The following is an 18,897-nucleotide window of genomic DNA, read 5'->3' on the forward strand; positions in this document are numbered from 1 at the left end:
GGGATTCTGGTTATGCAAAAGCATCAATGGGCTCTGATAGCACCCCATGTTTTAGGAAGCTGAGATCTGCAGTGGAGAACTCAAAATAGAGCCTCCAACTACTTCCAGATGAGCTGTAAATTGACATAAAATGTTTTTGAGGAAAAGGAGATCAAGGAGCAAGCTTTTGTCAACATTGCTACGGAAGCTAACAGGATGAATGGCCATCGACAGCAACAGACGAAAATGTGCACTCGGCTGCTGACTACTCAGTAAAATCAGAGAGCCTTGTTTGTATTAAAAAATAGGATTAATAGGAATTGTCTTTTAAATACTTGCAACAAATCATAGTGGTAGAAGGAAAGAAATTGAAAAATGTGCAATACCAAGAGGCATTTCCTTAAACCTGTTTTCTTTTCTTTTTTTTTTCAAGGCTAGAAAACATGAGTGGGGATAGCAATGCCTCCTCCCTTGGAGATCTCAGCAGTTCCTTCTAATAAAGCAAGACAGCTCCACTCAAGCTCCGGGAGCAGCGGGTTTAGATGGGCACCGCTCTGGCTGAATGAGTAGATTATTAGCCTTCATGCTACCTCCATGAGCGAGTGGGTAGGAGGCTTCACTGCCTGCTTTTCACAGATGCACACGGCAGATTCCAGAAACATTACACCATGGTCCTGCTCTTCTGATGTTCAAGGTCAGGATGCTGTTTTCTTCTTATGTGGAGTCAAAGGTTTAGCATGGGCTTAGCAGGTGTGGGGCTGGAAAGATGACTGCACTAGTGATAGACTGGCAGGGTCCCTGGGAGCTGGGTTCTTTTTGGAGCCCAGGGTTGTCCCCCAATCACAGCAGAATCTGGTTCTTAAACATATGCACCTCCTCCTCTTAAAGTTCATATTTAAAATAAAAGACTCAGAAGTCGAAGTGTAGAATGTTTAAGTGTTGAAATAAAAAGGAGGTGCCTGTCCTGTAGTTCCAACCACAGCATTTACATTCAGCATCACACAGACATGAGGGATTGACTCCACCCCCAAAGTCATTCCTTCTCTGCACACTTGGGCTGTGGGTTTTCTTGGTTTTCTGTTCCTTGTCCCAGTGGTCCTAGCATGTCTATGGAAGTGTGCTAATGGTGAGCCTGAAGCAAACCTAATGAGGTTACCAAATGGCATTGTATCATATGCATGGAGGAAGCAAGTGCCTTATTATTCATGCAGGGCGCCTTCTGGGGCCTGAATGGCTTGATGAGGGGCATTGTGAAGGCTTCTGCATTTGTCAGGCCCACCAGATGCCTGGCACACCCTGGTGGCTCACAGACAGCCACCCATTGATGTCCATTATATAACACAGTGGGCCCAGCCCCTAATTAGGCACCCAGCAGAAGCCCAGTGGGAAGAAAGGATTCCCAAGCCATATCCCATTTCCTACAAAGGCTTGACATCACTGTGGCCTCCAGGAATGGATGTGGATGGAGCAGCAGACAGACAGGCCTGCAGCAAACCAGGCTCTACATATCTTGTTGTTTTCCCTCATTGATTGCTTATGTCTGAGACAGGGTAAGACAGGGTTGTCTCTGAAAGCAAATGGGCTGAATGCAGGAGGGTTCCCGCCATGAAAACAGGAGTATTCCTCCTTCTCTGAATAGAGCATTTGACTCATATCCTGTGAGTTTCTGCTCTTGTAGATGATAGGGTTTTAGTCTTGAACTGTCTGTCTTTCTACCATCATGTGTCTGAGTGTTACACTGTACACCAGCTGTGTGTGCTTGCTTTGTGTCAACATGACAAAGGATCTAAGTTTTATTTTGGCTCATGGTTTTAGATGAGTGTTTAGCTTCCATGCTTTTGGTGGGCAAAGTGAGAATGAGAAAGGCCTTGTGGTTCCAATGTTCCTTTTAATAGATGCCCCAATGACTGAGAGTCCCATTCTTGGGACTCACTTGCTTTGCATGGTCCAGAGGATGAGCCAAGTGCTAGACTTTCAGTTTTTAGTGAGTTGTTTTTTTAAAAAAATATATAACAAATCAAAGTTAAAAAAAATAACAAGAAACAATTGGGCAGGTAGCAGAACATCACACATGATCCAGCAGAGACTGCAGAACATCACACATGATCCAGCAGAAGACGGCAGAACATCACACATGATCCAGCAGAGACTGCAGAACATCACACATGATCCAGCAGAGAGAGACTGACTGAGCAAGCCCTGTTGAGGTAGGCAGCTGAAGCTCTCAACTGAGAGTCCTGGGCAGAGCACAACGTGCCCTCTGGAGAGGTTTTTAACCAAAAGAACAAACAGCAGTTAGAGATGGTAACACTCAGTGGACTTGGGGAAGCTGAGGTGGTCAGTTGGAGTTCCCCACTGGGCGGTCTCCTCTTGTGTGCATTTGGCATGGCAGCCATTTTCATAGCATGGGCTAAGCATTAGTAACTCTGGTTGGAATGGTTCTCCTCCTGGCTGTACACAGGGACCCCATGCTTTTATACTTGGGTTGTTTTGCTGTTCCCCTGTCACAGAGTTGGGGGTGTTGGGGAACACCACTCTCACAAATGGCTTTAGGGGACACTCTGAGACCAAAGGATTGGGTCTGAAGCCATGGGTGAGAAACCTTGTTTGCAGGACCAGATTCTCAGTGAATTCTAGCAAGCATGATAGTGTACCAATATAATAGTTGCACAATGTACCATCTCCCAACGGCTCAATCAGGAAGAGTACTTTAGATCCCAACTGTAACACCATTTCTTCAGTAGAAACTCTAAAATTACAGACACTTGCTTGCTCTCTCTCTCTCTCTCTCCCTCCCTCCTTCTCTATGTGTGTATGTGTCCATGATACACTATTTCCTGGCAGTTGTTTATAGACTGGAATGTGGGATATAGCAGCAACCTTACATGAATATTTCCTCTAATGACCAAGGCTTTCTTCTGTCAGCCTTTCATTCATTCCTGTCCGTCCAATCAACACCTCAGGGCCCGGGAAGTGGCTTGATGGTGGAGGCTGCTTTTTTCTTAGAGTTGGACATATTCTAAGTTGTTGGAGGGTCTTTGCTCAGTCATAGATGCCCAAGAACATGCTCAAGTGAGGCAAAGAGGGGAAGTTCTTTATGGAACTGTGTGTGTTCCATCCCTTTGCACTGCAACTGAAAGCATAGTTCAGAAGAAACGTGAGAAGAGGGGTTCCCCAGGGGAGGTCAGCAACTCCTGTGGGATGCAACCAGGCCTGAGGACTTGCATGGACACCAGCTCTGAAGAGGCCACTACAGCATGATGCTGATTTTATTTACCTGTCCACCCATCCCTGCTACCTTTCCTTCACTCATGGTTTCTGTAAGCCGTGAGGTCTGTGGTGCTCATGGGTACTCTGTCCTTCTGTCCTCTTCACCATCACCTTGTCCTGCTCAGGACAAGCCCACAATATACCTGAAGTTGAGTGCCCATTACCCCCAGGTCCTTGATGGGTCTTCCTCTTCCTTCTTGCCCTTTTGCCTATACATTTGCCCCTTGGACACTTCTGCCAATATTAGTTTTCACTGTTCATCTGCCTCTCCCTCAAATAGAAGTGAACATAGAGAGCTGGTGTGCCACGGCTGGTCCAGAGGGTCTGCATTGGAACCTGAGCTGAGGAAGACACCATCCTATCTAAGGCAACAGAGTAGGTGAAGATTACATGTCCACCATTTTTGCCATTGGGTGCTGCAGACACGTGAGTCCCTCTCATGGTTGGGATCATTGAGATAGGAACCAGGGAGAGCCCCATGGAGGAGTTCTAGAGCCTCCAGTTTCTAGGAACTCAACCCTCATCCTGTTGAGAGAGGCAGTGGACAAGATGGTGCCCACTGCCTGTTTCAGACACAGAGTGAAAGCTGTGCTCATTAGTCTGTGGAGCAAGGCCCTTATGTTCTCCACCCCCGGCTAAGTGCTGTCAGCCTTTACTGGAAGAAAGAGGCCACATGAAGACAAGGTCTGTTATCATTATTAAATTGTTTGGGTCTTTATTAACATATTCATGAGGCTATTCAATTTAAAATATATTTCATTTCCTTAGCCCAGCAAATAATTCTCCCTTTCTTAGGACGGCTGCAAAATTTAATATAGAAGGGATTTCACTTGGCAGCTTGTGTCTGGAAAATGCGGTTCAGAGCTGCAGAGCGTGTGACGTGTGTGACGGAGGAGTTTATCTGCAGTGCCGAGAACAGGAGTCAAAATGCCCCGCCCCCTGAGCAAGCCTTCCTTTGCTGGAAGCACAAGTGCCCCTTGCAGCCTCTGCAGGGTGTGTGCCTTTGGCAAGTGAATGGTTTGACGCCTTTGTGCCGCAGCAGCTGACTACTCTCAATGGGGCTGTGACCCAGGGCTTTAAGAAGTAAATGGTGTGCCAGTAGTGTTTGGGTCTGGCCTTTCTCCTTTCTCCTGCGGGGAAGGCAGAGTTTCTCAATGGCTTGCTGCTCTTTGGCCAATGCAAACTCACTGTTCTCTGAGCTAACTGTGGTGCTGAAGATAGGCTTAATACTGTCTCCAGGAGCGGAACATTTCAGCACCCACATGGGTTTATAGCTGCTTTGGGCTTGGGGGAAACAGCATCCCACATACACAGGAGAATTACTCTGTCTCAACAGCTTCACAGGAGGGAATATGGACTTTTACAAAGGCACATGTTGGGGTGCTTGCATGGGCAATAGAGAAACAAAAAAACCATGGCAGCCCAGAGAAAAGAATATATGCAACCTGAAAATTCATTCTACCTCTGAGGCATTGGGACCAAACCTCGGATGTCAGGCATCTGTCTGGATTCTCTAATTCATAAGAGGCTGAATCATTAGCAACATTAAGCCCACTCAAGCTACTTAAAGCTTTTTACCGTATTTCATATTGAATGAAGACTTCTTTTAATCCAAATATTTAATGTGTTACGTCTGCTCATCTTTCTTACTTCTGATAATGACTACAACAGATATATCCAGCTAGACCTGTGAATTATCAAAACTCTGCTTAATCGCTGGTGAAGGACATATTCTCTACCACCTCCCGCCCCCACCTCTCCCATCTATAAAGAAACCATCGCTTAACTTGTCCTTGAACTATTTCATATTTCAGTTAATTAAAAGAATGCGGAGGAAGCCTGTCTCCCTGGTTTGGTGTGGTTAATTAACAAAGGTATTCAATATGCCACTGTAAATGGCATTCTGCTAGCACTTAATTAAAATAAATACAAAAACTTAAAGGAACAAACAGATTTTGGCACTGGTCTGTGGTTTCAGGGCCAGATTTTATGTGTGGATATAACGCAAGCATAGGAATAAATCTCGAGTCTGTGCCCTTAATGGACTGGCGTCTGGCCAGAAGCAAGGAGGCTACAGCAGCAGTTCCAGCTTGCAGGCTTTAGGAAGGCTTGCCCCCTCCCCTCCTACCCACCCCACATGGGAGTGGCTGTCACCAACCCTCTCCACATCCCAGGGAAGGGAGCACAGCTTGGTCCCTTTTCATCCATCCTTCTGCTGACAACCCACAGTGTGCAGGACAAAGTGTGTTTATTCACCATGCTTCACCATGGGACTTGGAAACATATTTTAGATATGAACTCGTTGATCTTGCTCATTCCTCCTCGTGCTGCTGCTGGCTGCTAGAATGGAGGATGTCTTCAGACTGACCCATCAGGAGACTGGAGAGGAAGGAAACTCTTGTGAATGCTTCCCCATCCCCCAGATTGGGGATCCCTCCAAGTTTGCCATAACTGTAGCAATCTAGATGGTGCAAAATGAAAGGACCTCCCCCCCAAAAAAAACCTCCACAGAAATCTGACTCTTGGATTTGGAAAGTCGATTCTTGGATTTCCAAACCATTTGGGAATCAGTTTTTATATATGAGTAATCTTTGGAACAGAACCACGTGGATACCACCCAAGAAGAGCTTCTATGCTGGAGTTTTTGTTAGCATGTATGTGTGTGCATGTACATGCTTGCAACTGTTTGTGTGTAAGTTGCACAAATGTACATCATCACTGTGGAAGAAAAAACCACTGCATTCCTTTCAAAACAACTATAATTAAATCGTATTTGTAATATATTAAGAGCATTAAAATAGGAAAATACATAATTAAGGATAGTAAACCTGTAAGCCTGCTGGGCAGTGGTGGTATATGCAAATCTCAGAGTTTGTGGCTAGCCTGAGTTCCAGGACAGCCAGAGCCAGTCAAAAAAGAAAAAGAAAAATGTATGTTAAACCTAACTCACTTAGATCACAATATAAGGAAGATAGCTGGGAACACGTCTTAGATATTTCAGGAGTCTACTATTTCAGCCAGAGTCCGTCTCATGTAATCATTGGTCCTGAGTCAGGAAGCCTAAAGTAATGACTTCCTGGTGCTGGTGGAGAAGATCATAGAGGTTGGGTTCTGCTCTCAGACAGGAAGCCTGAATCATCAAAACCTGAGGTAGATGCCCCTTCCATTTAGACACCTAACAGACCAAGCTTAGTGTTCATGGCAGCCTTCTGTGGAGCACTGTGAAGCACCGCCTCTCTGCAGAGAGTTTCATTACAGATGCCAAAGTGGAACCTGAGCCACAGGTGCTGTGAGGGGATTATGGCAACAGTGGTGGGTAGAGTGCAGTTGCTTCAGGGAGTACTAGGCTGAGAGCCTTACAGGTGATTAATACATGCAGGTGTGTAATATAGGCCTGCAGGTGCTCTGGTGTGCAGGTGTTCAAGCATATACGTGCGAAGATGGGTAGAGACGCAGATAGATATACGGGTACTCAGGCGTGTAGATATGTAGGTGAAGATCTATAAAAGCATATAGACACACAGGTGTGCAGGAATTCAAGGGTAGCTTGAATACAGATATGCAGGTATGCAGACAGTTGTGGGGCTGCAAAGCTGTGCCACTGTGGGGTGGGGGGCCAGTCCAGAGCAAGAGTGAGGTCAAGATATGTACAAACCTGATAATCTCATCCTGAGACTAGCAGGAGCAGGGCTGTTTCCTCCTTGCTCTGGGCCTGCATAAGCCTGTATGACCCCCATCCCCATCACCACCACCACTACCACCACCTCTGCCATCCTTGAGATAATCATGTAGCCCGGTGGCCCAATTACAAGTTAAACTTCTCTCCCTAGAAGATGTCCAGCAAGCACCTGGAACTCCTTTTCATGCAAATGAACCATTCCCAGCACCTCAGCGCAGACAATGATGTACACTCATCCCCCAAACACATACCTGCTTCCCAAGGTTCATATAAGCCTTGGACCCCCCCCCCCCATAAAGTGAGGTGTTTCACTGAAAACCATTTCTGGAGAAGGCTATTTCTCCAGTACTACTACTGGCTGAGATCCTGCTAACCCACCCATCCAGCTAAGCTTCATTCCTTCCAATCCAGCCTAGTGCCCAATGGTGCCTGGGTACCCCGAGGGCAGAAGCAGACCCAGTGGCAGGCATTCAGGTGTGTTAGGCATGCTGATATGCAGCTTGCGGGTATACAAATGCTCAGGTACAAGGTTGCACAGGCAGATAGATGTGAAATCACTCAGGCATTCAAAATGCATGGGAGTACAGGCATGCAAATATGCAGATGTGCATCCATGCAGACAAGCAGGTGTGCAAGGGTAAGCACATGAGCAGGTACACATGTGAGCAGGTGTGTAAGCACACAGGCACAGGCATGCAGGTGTTCAAGTATGCATTCATGCAGGCCTGTCGGTACACTGGTTGTAGGTATATGGCTATATAGTGATATATGTAGACACCTAGGTGTACAAGTTTACAGGTGAAACCATGTGCATTGCTTTGCTATGGTTACCAAGACACAATGCCACAGCTTTGGAGCCTATGCAATTGGCCTGATTATTTAGGGGGCTAGAGGTCTCCTGTGTCCAAGCTATTAGCAGGTTTGGATTCTTCCAGAATGTCTTCTTGATGCCTCTCCACATGGTCTTTTCTCTGCATGCTCCTGTCTGGTTACCTTCTATCTCTTCTTAGACAAGTCCAGTTGCATTATGGAGGAGCCAAAGAGTCTCACTTCAATTTTATTTCCATTGTAGCACATTTGGTCAGATTCTGATGTGCCCAAGGATCAGTGTTTCAAATATGAATTTAAATTAGAACCCAATTTAGCCTGCACCATTATGGAACTGGCCCTTAATCATGGGCTCCACTGAGATTACTACATATAGTATGGAGTTGGTCTTTGTCTTGTTACATGACTGGGATTTAGGATCTGTTGTTTTGCCCTTATCTAGTAATAGTAAGTAGGTTTCAGGTTCCAGGGTAGATTGGGAATCCTGCTTTCTAATTTGCGCCCCCTGGTGTTGGACGTCGGGATAGCACACGGCAGAGTCTAGTTAGGGCGATGACACACTGGTGTGTGTGGGAGGGAAACAGTCAGGTGCTCTGAACTGTAAGGTGCAGGGCAGTGCTGGACTTTTATGAAGAGGAGCATGAAGTGTCAGCAGCGACTGACACAGGACCCAGGGATTAAGTCCCTAGGAGGTGAGGTTCAGGGGTAGGAAACAGAAATCTTTGCAGAGGGTTGGGGGTTAAGAACTAAGTCCCAGGGAGCCCTCAGAGAGTGGAGCAGGGTTCCCATGGAGACTTGCCAGCGAGGCAGATTTGACTGTGGTGCCTGGGGGAGGCTGGCAGCTCAGGGGTAGCGAGGGTAGGTGGGTGAGGGGGCCCCCACAGCGCAACGCTACAGTGTGCTATCCCTCAGTGTCTGAGCCTGCGCTCCTTGGTGGAGATCTTTCCACCTGCCCTTCATGCTTACCCTTTATGCGTCTGACCGTAAACACAGACGGTGTTCTCGCTCAGCAGACGGCAGAAACACTAGTTTACAGCCTTGGCAGCACAAACCTGCAAAAAACCAAATGCCTTATTCTGAGGGATGCGTAATGAGTGCCAGTTTCCGGGAAGCGTCTTAGCATTGATTAAAAACACCAGAGCCCATGTGAGAATGATCCGAGCCTCACCCTGCTGTCTCCCGGAGCAGCTAACTACAGTCCCAGGAGGAAAGGCTGCTGTCAGCCCCGTGCTGCAAGCTGCATGGCGACAGGGACCTGCTGGGACTCCCTTCAGCTGCTTCTTACAGGACTGTATGAGGCCCGCGGGCATCTCTACATTAGCCCTGCAACTTCTTCACACAGCATCCACCAACTCCAGTCAGGTGACTGAACAGAGCCCCATTCCCCACCCCACCCCCAGCTGCCCAGCTTTCCCGAGTATGCCGACTAAAAATACTTCTGTAACTGCCATCATTTAGGAATTTAGTCAGTAGCAACATAAAAATAGCATCTACCTACAGTAGAGATCTTATCAAATTAGGGGTTCTATTTGTAATTAAAACAGAAGATGTTCATTCATCTAGTACAATACGTGATGCAGTGTGAATGTCAACATGGGTTCTAAAAGGTACTCAGGGCTAAGATTAAAATGGGAAACTTAATCATTTCTGAGTGGCTCAGACACTAGACAACTCTTACAGATGATGCATGTCCCTCAGGATCTGGCTGTGTGTGACCTTGAGAGCGTCTTCAAGGGCACAGAGGAAGGCGTGCACAAACACACGCTTACACACCACATACTATTGATTTTGCTTCTCTGCCTAGCCCACCCCATCCTCCTGGTTCCTTGTCTCCATTAAGCCTACTTTGTCCAGCCTAATTGACTGTCTCATTTTCTGCCTGTCACAGAGTTTCTATGCCAGCATTTGGTACAGTATACATTGTCTATCTGTATCTATGTCCCTAGGACATCTCCTGAATGAGCCTCCATATTCTCCATCCAGTTACCTAGGGGATGACACCATAGCCTGGGCCCTGCTGTACCCAGAGACAGAACAAGACAGGTGAGCTGCTGGATCCCAGAGGCCCTCCCTGTGCCCTTGGCGGTGAGTAGGTGACTGGGTAAATGAGAAAGTGAATGAATGCATAGATGCTCAGATGTCAGGTGAATGCAAACAACCCTGGGGCAAGTAGAATGAACTGAGACCCAGGTCATAGGTCAAGGTGCACAGGAAGCTCTTAAAGTCCACCCCGGTGCCTCTTCTCATGCACTGCTCTGCTTCGCAAGCAAAGAGCACAGCAAGTGCCTGACCACCTAGCTTCAGAATCAACTATTGACTCCCCTTATCGAGGGCTAAAGCCTATTTACCTTCACTCACACCAGTCTTGGCTTCCAGCTGTCCTAACAAGGTCTATATTCTTAGGGCTGTGTCGTGCACAGAAAATATGAGCATAAAGCATAAAACTCTCAGACCCTCTCGCTGTCACAGAGCATTTTTTTTCCTAATCTTAGCATTGAGAAGCCTCTATTGATATATATTATGTGATAAGTTAGTAGTGTTTGCCCACCCCTAGGTTAGGCAAGATTATATGGAAGACCCATTGTAAATGTGAGCAGTAACATTCCTTGGCTTTGATCTAGACTGCATCAAAAAGAGAATGCTATTGGAATGCAGGTATCCCTCATTCTGTCTCCTGACTGAGATGCAGTGTGACCAGCTGCCTCAGGCTCCCTGGAATGATGGATGGGAAGCTAGCACTCACAACCAAGATAAACTCTTCCTTCCCCAAGTTGCATTGGATTATTATTTTGACGGGAAATAATTGAGACAGAAACTCTCATAGGGAAGAGGTGGGGTTGCAAACCCTGGGCATGTGTTCCTTAGGCCTTTGGAATTGTTTTGTGGTTGAACCAGAAGAGTTTGGTACTTTGGGATAGAAAATCCTTAGCCGGAAGTAGAAATTAATGGACCATTCTGTTGGGAGCTTGGAAGTCAAGAAGCCAAGGGATATGTGAACAGCGGAGGCGTGGCTCATTAGGATGCAGAGGGGATCAAGGACTCCATCGGGAACTGGGTTAGGGTCATTCATGTGATATTCTGGCCAACAACCTGCATTCTGGCTGTGTCCTCAGAATCTTAGTGGAGTTGAATCTACAGATAATGGACAGATAGTATTTTAAAGTGTGCAGTTTGTAGATGAAGAAAAGGTTTTGAATAATCAAAGAAGCTTTCAAGAAAAGGGTCTGTGACCGTTACACAGAACTATCCTCTTCCGTACAGGGACATAAGTTGCCCAGAGGGAGAGACTCCACCCATCAAAGGGTTCAACTTGTGAAAATACAAACTTATTGAAAGAAGAGGGCTGGAGTGATAAATATTGGAGATATTCCCCATCCCTCAAAATTAACGACCCAGAAGTGTTTCTCCAGGTTCAGCAGATACAGCCATGGTCCGAGTGGGTTGGCTATATCTCCAGGTAGCAGCAGCATTTGACAAGCAAAGGGCACAGCAATTGCCTAACAGCTTAACCTCAGAATCAGCTACTGACTCCCCTTAGCAAGGGATAAAGTCTACTCACTTCCACTCACACCAGTTTAAGTCATTGCGTTATTACTCTTGGCTTCTAGTTGTTCTAACAAGATCTACATTATTTTTAGAGCTGTGTCATGAACAAAAAGTGTGAGCACATGGTTGACTGGTTTTGAAGGCATGAGGGATACAAGATTGAGGTGATCCTGGAGTCTTGTTTTATGGCTTTGGAGAGCAACTGAGGCCAGAAAGTCACTGAGAAGAGACCCTGAGAGGTCACTGTGTGAAGTTGCAAAGATGAAGCCCAAATCCAATGACGGTGGAGATGCCAGACTAGAGAGCAGCCACTAAGGAAAGCTACAGGCATGAAATGAAGCTGGTTTAAGAAGACGACTATGTATGCTGTGAGTCTTGGCAGAGCTTGAGAGATGGGGGGCTACCTAAGCACTTCAGAGCCTAACCAGTTTCATCATGAGTCCAAGATGCCAGACATGGAGCCCCAGGCTTGGTTCCTCTTTGCTGAGCTTTGGACTTGCTTTGATCTGTTCATTGCTTACAGTGCTCAAGTTTCCCTATTTTAAAATAGGATGGTTTGCTTTGTGCTCTTATATATATGATTTATATGTAGGAAGCATATGACTTGTTGAAGATATTACAGGAATTCAGTTAGGAGGTTGCTTTGCGTCTTGGGCGAGACTTGGATTTTGTAGTCTTGAACAGTGCTGGGTCTTATTAAAAGCTATAGGGACTCCTGAGGTTGAACTGAATATATTTTGTCTGACTCCAAGCTTATGGAGTCAAACATGAAAAGTTGTGCCTTAGAAGTTTAGGTGTCACACAGACATGAGGTAGAGTCTCGGTGATTGGTGTTATCAATTTGACAGGATCTAGACCTACACAGGAGACAAGTTTCCAGGAACACACATGAGGGGTTATCTTGGGTGAGTGAAAAAGCTGGAATGACCTACCCTAAGTGTGGGTGACACCATTTTCTGCTCGGTCCTGAGCTGAATAAAATGGGGTGTGGCTAACTGAGCCTGAACATTGCTGTTTCCTGACTGCACATATACTGTGCACCAATTTGACCCACTGCCTCAGACACCTGCTGCCAGGTCTGCCCTACCATCATAGACTGCACCCTGAACTGGGAGCCAAATGAACTCTTCCTTGCTCAGGTGATTTTAGACAGGTGTTTTGTAGCAGCCAGCAATACAGATATAGTTATCGTTAAGCACTGTACGTTTATCACATTAAGACTGTTTGAATTCTGGAGCTGCAGAGTTTCCCAAATAGTACCCACCTTCGTGCCGATGGTCCCAAAGAATTACCTTTCTCCTCTAAAACCTCCCCCCTAAATTATAAAATTTGACAACTTTTATAGGCAAGTCTTGACATCCATTTTCTGTACTAACTTTCCCCAATCTTTCTTTTCTCCTCTCAGTCTTTATTTCTTCCTTATTTTTGCATTGCTGAAGCTTAGAACATCTATAGTCGATTCTGAAATTACATTCCCCACCCTGTTTTTCAGTTGAAATGAAAATCTACAAATCTTCACAGAGCATTTGCATAACTGTGACCCCCTGGACATTTCATCAAGCCAGGCCAGGTGATTTGCAAACTTTGTGTTTCTTTCTTTGCCAGTTCAAGGTCATGACCTCAGACACATAAGAGAGTATTGCAAACTGATGATAAAGTCCTTCCTTTTTTGAGACTGTTTTGAGATAGAGTCTTCTTGTGTGACCTCACATTCAGTCTTTACCAGAGTGTCCTTGAACTCAGGCTCCTTGACCTACCTCTTTTCTGTACTGGGGTTAAAGAGTCTATCACTGCACAGTGGGGTTGCCTCTCATCTTGTATAGTTGATCACAGCTGTACTTTCTTTTTATTTTTGTTCTTATTTTGACCCTGATTGTCTTTTCATGCATTTTAGATAGCTCCTTTTCCCTATTAGTGACAAGAAAAAATGGACTTTTACATTGTGGTCTCAGTATCATGCATTCTGTTCATGTGTCTTGGTTAAGGTTTTACTGCTGTGAACAGACACCATGTACAAGGCAACTCTTAGAAGAACAACATTTAATTGGGGCTGGCTTATAGGTTTAGAGGTTCAGTCTATTATTGTTGGGCCCCATTTTGGCCCTGGTTTGGGCCTTGAGGACAAACCTAAGCCTAGATTGAGTTTTGAGACCTGTCTCAGTCACTTCCTTATCAGATGACTCAGCCAGACCTGTTTGGGGCTGCCTCTGCCCCAGCCTTGCTGATATAGAGGTTTGCCATTGGCTCTGTAAGTCACTCCATACCCTCTGTCACCCTTCCCCACCTCCTACATCATCTTACCCCACCAAAAATCTCCTTCCCTATGTTCTAAACTTATATAAGTGAGAGGCTGATGCCATAAAGTTGAGTTCCTGCTTTGACAGACTCCAGGCCTGGGTGTGTTTCTTTTCGGCTTTTAACATTTGCCATTCCACTCAGTCCCAGAGAGCCTCTAGCAGGATGGGGACCTCTCTTCTCTCACCTGGACCTGCTGGCAAGGAGCCGGCACATTATCATCAAGGAGGAAACATGGCAGCACCCAGACAGGCATGGTGCAGGCAGTACTGGGAGTTCTATATCTTCATCTGAAGGCTGCTAGTTGAAGACTGGCTTCCAGGCAGCTAGGATAAGGGTCTTATAGCCTACGCTCACAGTGACACACCTACTCCAACAAGGCCACACCTTCTAATCTTGCCACTCCCTGGCAGAACATATTCAAACCATCATATCATGTAAACATGATAAGGTCGCTCCCGATTAAGGTGGGTAGATTTCTTGACTGACTGCATAGTGAGTGCTTTCTCGGTTTTCTCCTGGGGTTGGATGTCCTCTGCTTGGAGCTTCATTATCCTTATGAAAGATCCTGGCAGAATGTAAAAGGACACAGAAGTCCTGAAATTGGCAAGATAGACGTCAGTGTTAGCAGAACTAGCTTCACTGATTTAGAAAAATAGAGGTGCACAATGCTCTGGCCACTCCTCAAACCTGTGTGTCTGCCAATGTTCTGACCAGGTGTGTGCCCATTGCTGCACCTTCATTAGACTCTTTCCTTGTACCCCTCCCATACCCATTTCTTGAGAATAGACATTGTTTAGATCTGGAAATCCCCTACTCTCCCCCTTCTCCTTTCCCCCCTGAGGGCCTATAAAAACTGGGACCTCTTTTCCCTCGAGATCGACTCCTCTACCCCTGCGTGGGATATGAGTTGTCCCCAGAGCTCTGGCTTTCCCCGAATAAAGTCTCATGTAGTTTGCAACAAGCTCCGTCTATCGTGAGTTCTTGGGTGTCTGCTATTGTCCTGAGGCCTGAGCGAGGGGCTCCTCTCTGAGTCTTTCACTTATTCCCTTGGTGCATGCTTAAGTAACTTCCTAAGAAGAGCATGGGCACTTTCTGGGTATTTGTTTTTCTAAATTTACATCTACTTTCACTTACACTTGAGAGATGATTGGGCTTAGGTCCAGTCTAGGTTAAAGAAAAGTGCCAAGAGCAGCCAGTGGTATGTCTGACACTACATCATAAGGAGCTCATTCATTCTGTGGCAGCTGTGAGATTCTGGATTTTTGGCACATGAAACTGATATGAGACCACTGGACAGGGGCCATTGTTCATGCGTCCCTCCGTATGCTGCTTATTAAGTCCACCTAGACTGATGGTTTATCATGTATGGTCTCAGCAGGAAGCAGATGTTTGCTCACTTAGGTGAGTTGTGTAAAATGCTTGTTTGTCCATTTTTAAAGCCAGTTGTGGAGCATATTGTTTCACTCGTATTCCATACCCAACTGCATTGGTGAGCATTTCGATTACTTGCCATGTTTATGGTGATGAACAACTGTTAAGAAAAACCTTTGGCCAGGCTTGGTGGCACACGCCTTTAATCCTAGCACTTGGGGGGCAGAGGCAGGAAGATTTCTGAGTTCGAAGCCAGCCTGGTCTACAGAGTGAGTTCCAGGACAGCCAAGACTACACAGAGAAACAACAACAACAACAACAACAACAACAACAACAATCCAACAAAAATAAAATAAAAAAAGCCTTTGGATACTGTTTCCTCTTCCTTCCTTCCTTCCTTTCTTTCTTTCTTTCTTTCTTTCTTTCTTTCTTTCTTTCTTTCTTTCTTTCTTTCTTTCTTTCTTTCTTTCTTTCTTTCTTTCTTTCTTTCTCTCTCTCTCTCTCTCATTTACATCTTAGTGTTTACTGTTTTAAAATAAGTTTATTATATTTATATTTGAATTCTTTTCAAGATTTATTTAACAATTCTTAACTTGCTAAGACTTCAATTTCTCATGTGTGTACTCAGGAGAAGTACAGCAGAAGGACAGTGCAAAGCACTCTGGGATGTGAGAACAGACAGTGCTGTGGGGATACTGTGGGTGGTGTGGAGGTGCAGGGGCCCAGCCTCTCTCTGACATTCCTGCTTGAAGTGTTGACTTTAGCTTTAACCTTGTCACTTCTTGGACAGGTAGGACAGAGTGGAAGGCCACAGCACAGGTCCCTGAATATCGCTGAGCTTCCAGGATCCTGAGCAGAGTGGAGGGGGAGGATGGGTGAAGGCTAGCCCACAATTCTCATCCCATGTCTTTGTGTTTCCCCTACTTTGTTTTCCTTTCTCCTTCTGGAATCCTATAGAAAATATGGAGGTCTTTTGGTTTTTTTTACATGTCTTATTCTTTTCTTAAACCTTTCTTCTGCCTGCCTTTCTGCTTTGTGTTCTGGGGAATTTTCCGATCTATTCTTTAATTTTGGAAAAACCTGTTTTTTCTTCTGTGAATTCTTTCTGATCTGTTATTTGGTTTTAACTGCAAGCCATTCTCCTCTTCTGAATAAAAGATTATTTCCTTACTTACTGGTTTATAACCGACTTTGTGCTAGGTACTATTTTAACACTGTATCTTTGAGGGACTCATCCTCTGGAGCCGGCAGGAGACTCGAGAGACCTGAACAAGCAAATGTGCACACAGCATTCTGGATGCAGGTGATTGGGAGGGAAGGCAGGCATGGCTGGGGGAAGAAGGTGGGCTACTAGTTCATAGACTGGAGGCAAGAAAGGCCTCAGCGTGTGATATTGTTGAATCCTAGAATGGAAGAAGGGAGGGACAGGCTGTGATAATCTATTTGATGAATGCACTGGTTTGTAGAAGCCTCTGGGATTCTCATCATAGCCATCTTTACTAAGGATGTTATCTTTTGCTTTTCCTCTTGCTCCTAGTCATGCCCCCCCGACCCAGTGTCAGCTGAATTACAAGTTTCCTTTTCTGTACATTTTATTCCATTCTAATGATTCTCGATATTACCCTCATTATCTTTTCAGACTGATCACTTTCAGAAAGGTAGAATATGGGGCCAGTGGAATGGGTAAAGGTGCTTATTGTCAGAGAATCCTTTACCAGAGGCTACTGAGAATTGGGTTCCTGAAAGGAAAGCTGGGGTAGTATGGGATAGATGGCAAGAGAAGAATGAGACCAAGACAAAGTTTCTGATCAAGGCCCAGTGTTTACTTTTTGAGTTTGAACTTAAAAAGGGGGGAAACCCATCCCCCACTATGCCAGGTTAAAACAACAAGCTCAGGCTGCTCAGCAGGTAGTAGTGTCTTGGAGGGAGCTGCAGATGTGGCAGACAATAGACTTTACTTAGGTGGGCTAGCCAGCTGTGGCAAAAAACAAGGTCTGATTCAGCCCACTCAAGGCTGGGGGACAGTACATCCTGTGTCTGTGTGGACTGACAGAATTTAGATCAGAAAAAAAATGTGCATGGGGGTGATAAGACACTGAGCTTAAATTTTACCTTGACAGACTCTGAAATCATCTGGGAAGAGTCTCACTGAGGGACTGCGATGCACGCCTTTAATCCCAGCACTTGGGAGGCAGAGGTGGGTGGATTTCTGAGTTCGAGGCCAGCCTGGTCTACAGAGTGAGTTCCAGGACAGCCAGGGCTACATAGAGAAACCCTGTCTCGAACTCCCCCCCCCCCAAAAAAAAAGAATAGGTACGGCCCCATAGACTCATATGTTTCAATGTTTGGCCTATAGGGAGTGGCACTTTTAGGATGTATGGCCTTGTTAGAGTAGGAGAAGTTTCAGAGCAGAAGAATTTCAGTACGTTGCCTGGAGATTTTTCTTGAGATACTTTGGTGAAGAATAAGGCTGCTTTTGCTCTTGTCTGAAGAGTCTGCCTGAGGCTAAAGAGAAAAGATTTAGATTAATTACATTAGTAAGAAAAAAAAAATCTCAAAACAGTCTAGTGTAGACTGTCCTGTGGTTACTAGTGCCAGTCTTATGAAGAACTTATTGATGAAAAGAAGCAAGCTTAGCAAGGGAAAATACAAGCTGTGGAGAAAAAAAAAATGGAATGGAGCTAAGTCCTGTGTTCAAGGAGATAAACCGATTAAGAAATGGGTTAAAGGGAGTGGTGACCTCAAGGGAAGACCCCCACCCAGCTAAGCTTCCACTTGTGAAAAGGAGATAAGAGCAGTTTAGGTCCAGGTGTGGTGGTACACACCTTTAATCCCAGTAGTCAGGACTGAAGATCTTTGAGTTCAAGCTCAGCCTGGTCTACAGAGCACATTCTAGGACATCCAAGCTTAGGCAGTAAAGGAGGCCATTGAGAACAGAAAGCTGGTGAAGATGCAGTCAAAGGAGGGGGTCTTGCTTCAGTTCCAGCAAACAGCAGAACTTGGCAGCTTCAGCCATGTGGTCAGACTTTAGGGTCAAAGATAGAAGAAAGTGAGCGGTTATGGAATCTTCCTTTGTGACTAAGAAATATTGCTGAGCCCAGGTGTGGCAGGGGTGTCCCTGCATGGAGGCCTACAGAGGCCATTGTGTGAAGCTGTGAGGTGAAGCCTGTATTGCCTTGGAGACCCTAATAGGTTGAAGATGACAGAGCCATGGGATACTTATCAAGGCAGAGCTGTTAACAGGGAGTGGAAAACAACCCAAGACAAAGAAGTGTATTGTAGTTAGCAAAACTACAAGGAGTTGGAGATCTGAAAAGCACTTGAACATCAGACATGGAGATGCAGAGTTTGGAGTTTGTTAAGATGTTTTTGTTTTTGTTTTTGTTTTTGTTTTTGTTTTTGTTTTTTTGTCTTATTGGTTTTGTTGTTGTTGTTCTTGCTTTGGTCTAATATTTCCTCACCGTGCTCCCTTTCCTTTGTTTTAGAAAAGTGATGTAAATCCTGTGCCATTATGTGTTGAAAGTATGATGCTATTGGACCAAACCTCTAAAACCTCAAGGAAGTCCCAATTAAATGTTTTCCTTTTTAAGCCTTGGCTTGGCCATAATGTCTCTTCACAGCAGTGAAACCCTAAGTAAGACAATTGGAAAATTGCCCACCCACTGTGGGTAGCAGTACTTCCTGCAGGGGATTCTGGACTGCCTAAGAGTAGAAAGAACAAGCTGAGCATGAGCACATTTAATTCTCTTTCTCTTGACTGTGGATGCGAGGAGCTGCCTCACATCCCTTCTACCTCACTTCCCTGCTATCATGGACAGGAGAGGTGAGCAAAATAAACCTTTCTTTCCCACGTTCTTTTTGTCAGGGTATTTGATCACAACCACAGGGAAGGAGACCCAAACAGGGGGCTTTTAGGAAAGTAAGTT

The 18,897-nt window shown here is 45.4% G+C and overlaps 1 long non-coding RNA gene across 2 annotated transcripts; it reads left to right on the top strand.

Annotated features, from left to right (window-relative positions):
• The first annotated feature begins 432 nt into the window (after window positions 1-432).
• Window positions 433-13,298, top strand: Gm36019. Of its 2 annotated transcripts, XR_382628.3 has the most exons (4): window positions 433-673; window positions 2,034-2,186; window positions 9,703-9,799; window positions 11,395-13,298. It is a non-coding gene; the product is annotated as a predicted gene, 36019 (long non-coding RNA). The 2 variants fall into 2 exon arrangements; XR_873647.2 differs by lacking the exons at window positions 9,703-9,799; window positions 11,395-13,298 and adding an exon at window positions 3,530-4,865.
• The last annotated feature ends 5,599 nt before the right edge of the window (window positions 13,299-18,897 follow it).

The sequence above is a fragment of the Mus musculus genome, chromosome 13 (genome assembly GCF_000001635.26).
Source record: "Mus musculus strain C57BL/6J chromosome 13, GRCm38.p6 C57BL/6J".
In the NCBI taxonomy this organism is placed as follows: Eukaryota; Metazoa; Chordata; class Mammalia; order Rodentia; family Muridae; genus Mus; species Mus musculus.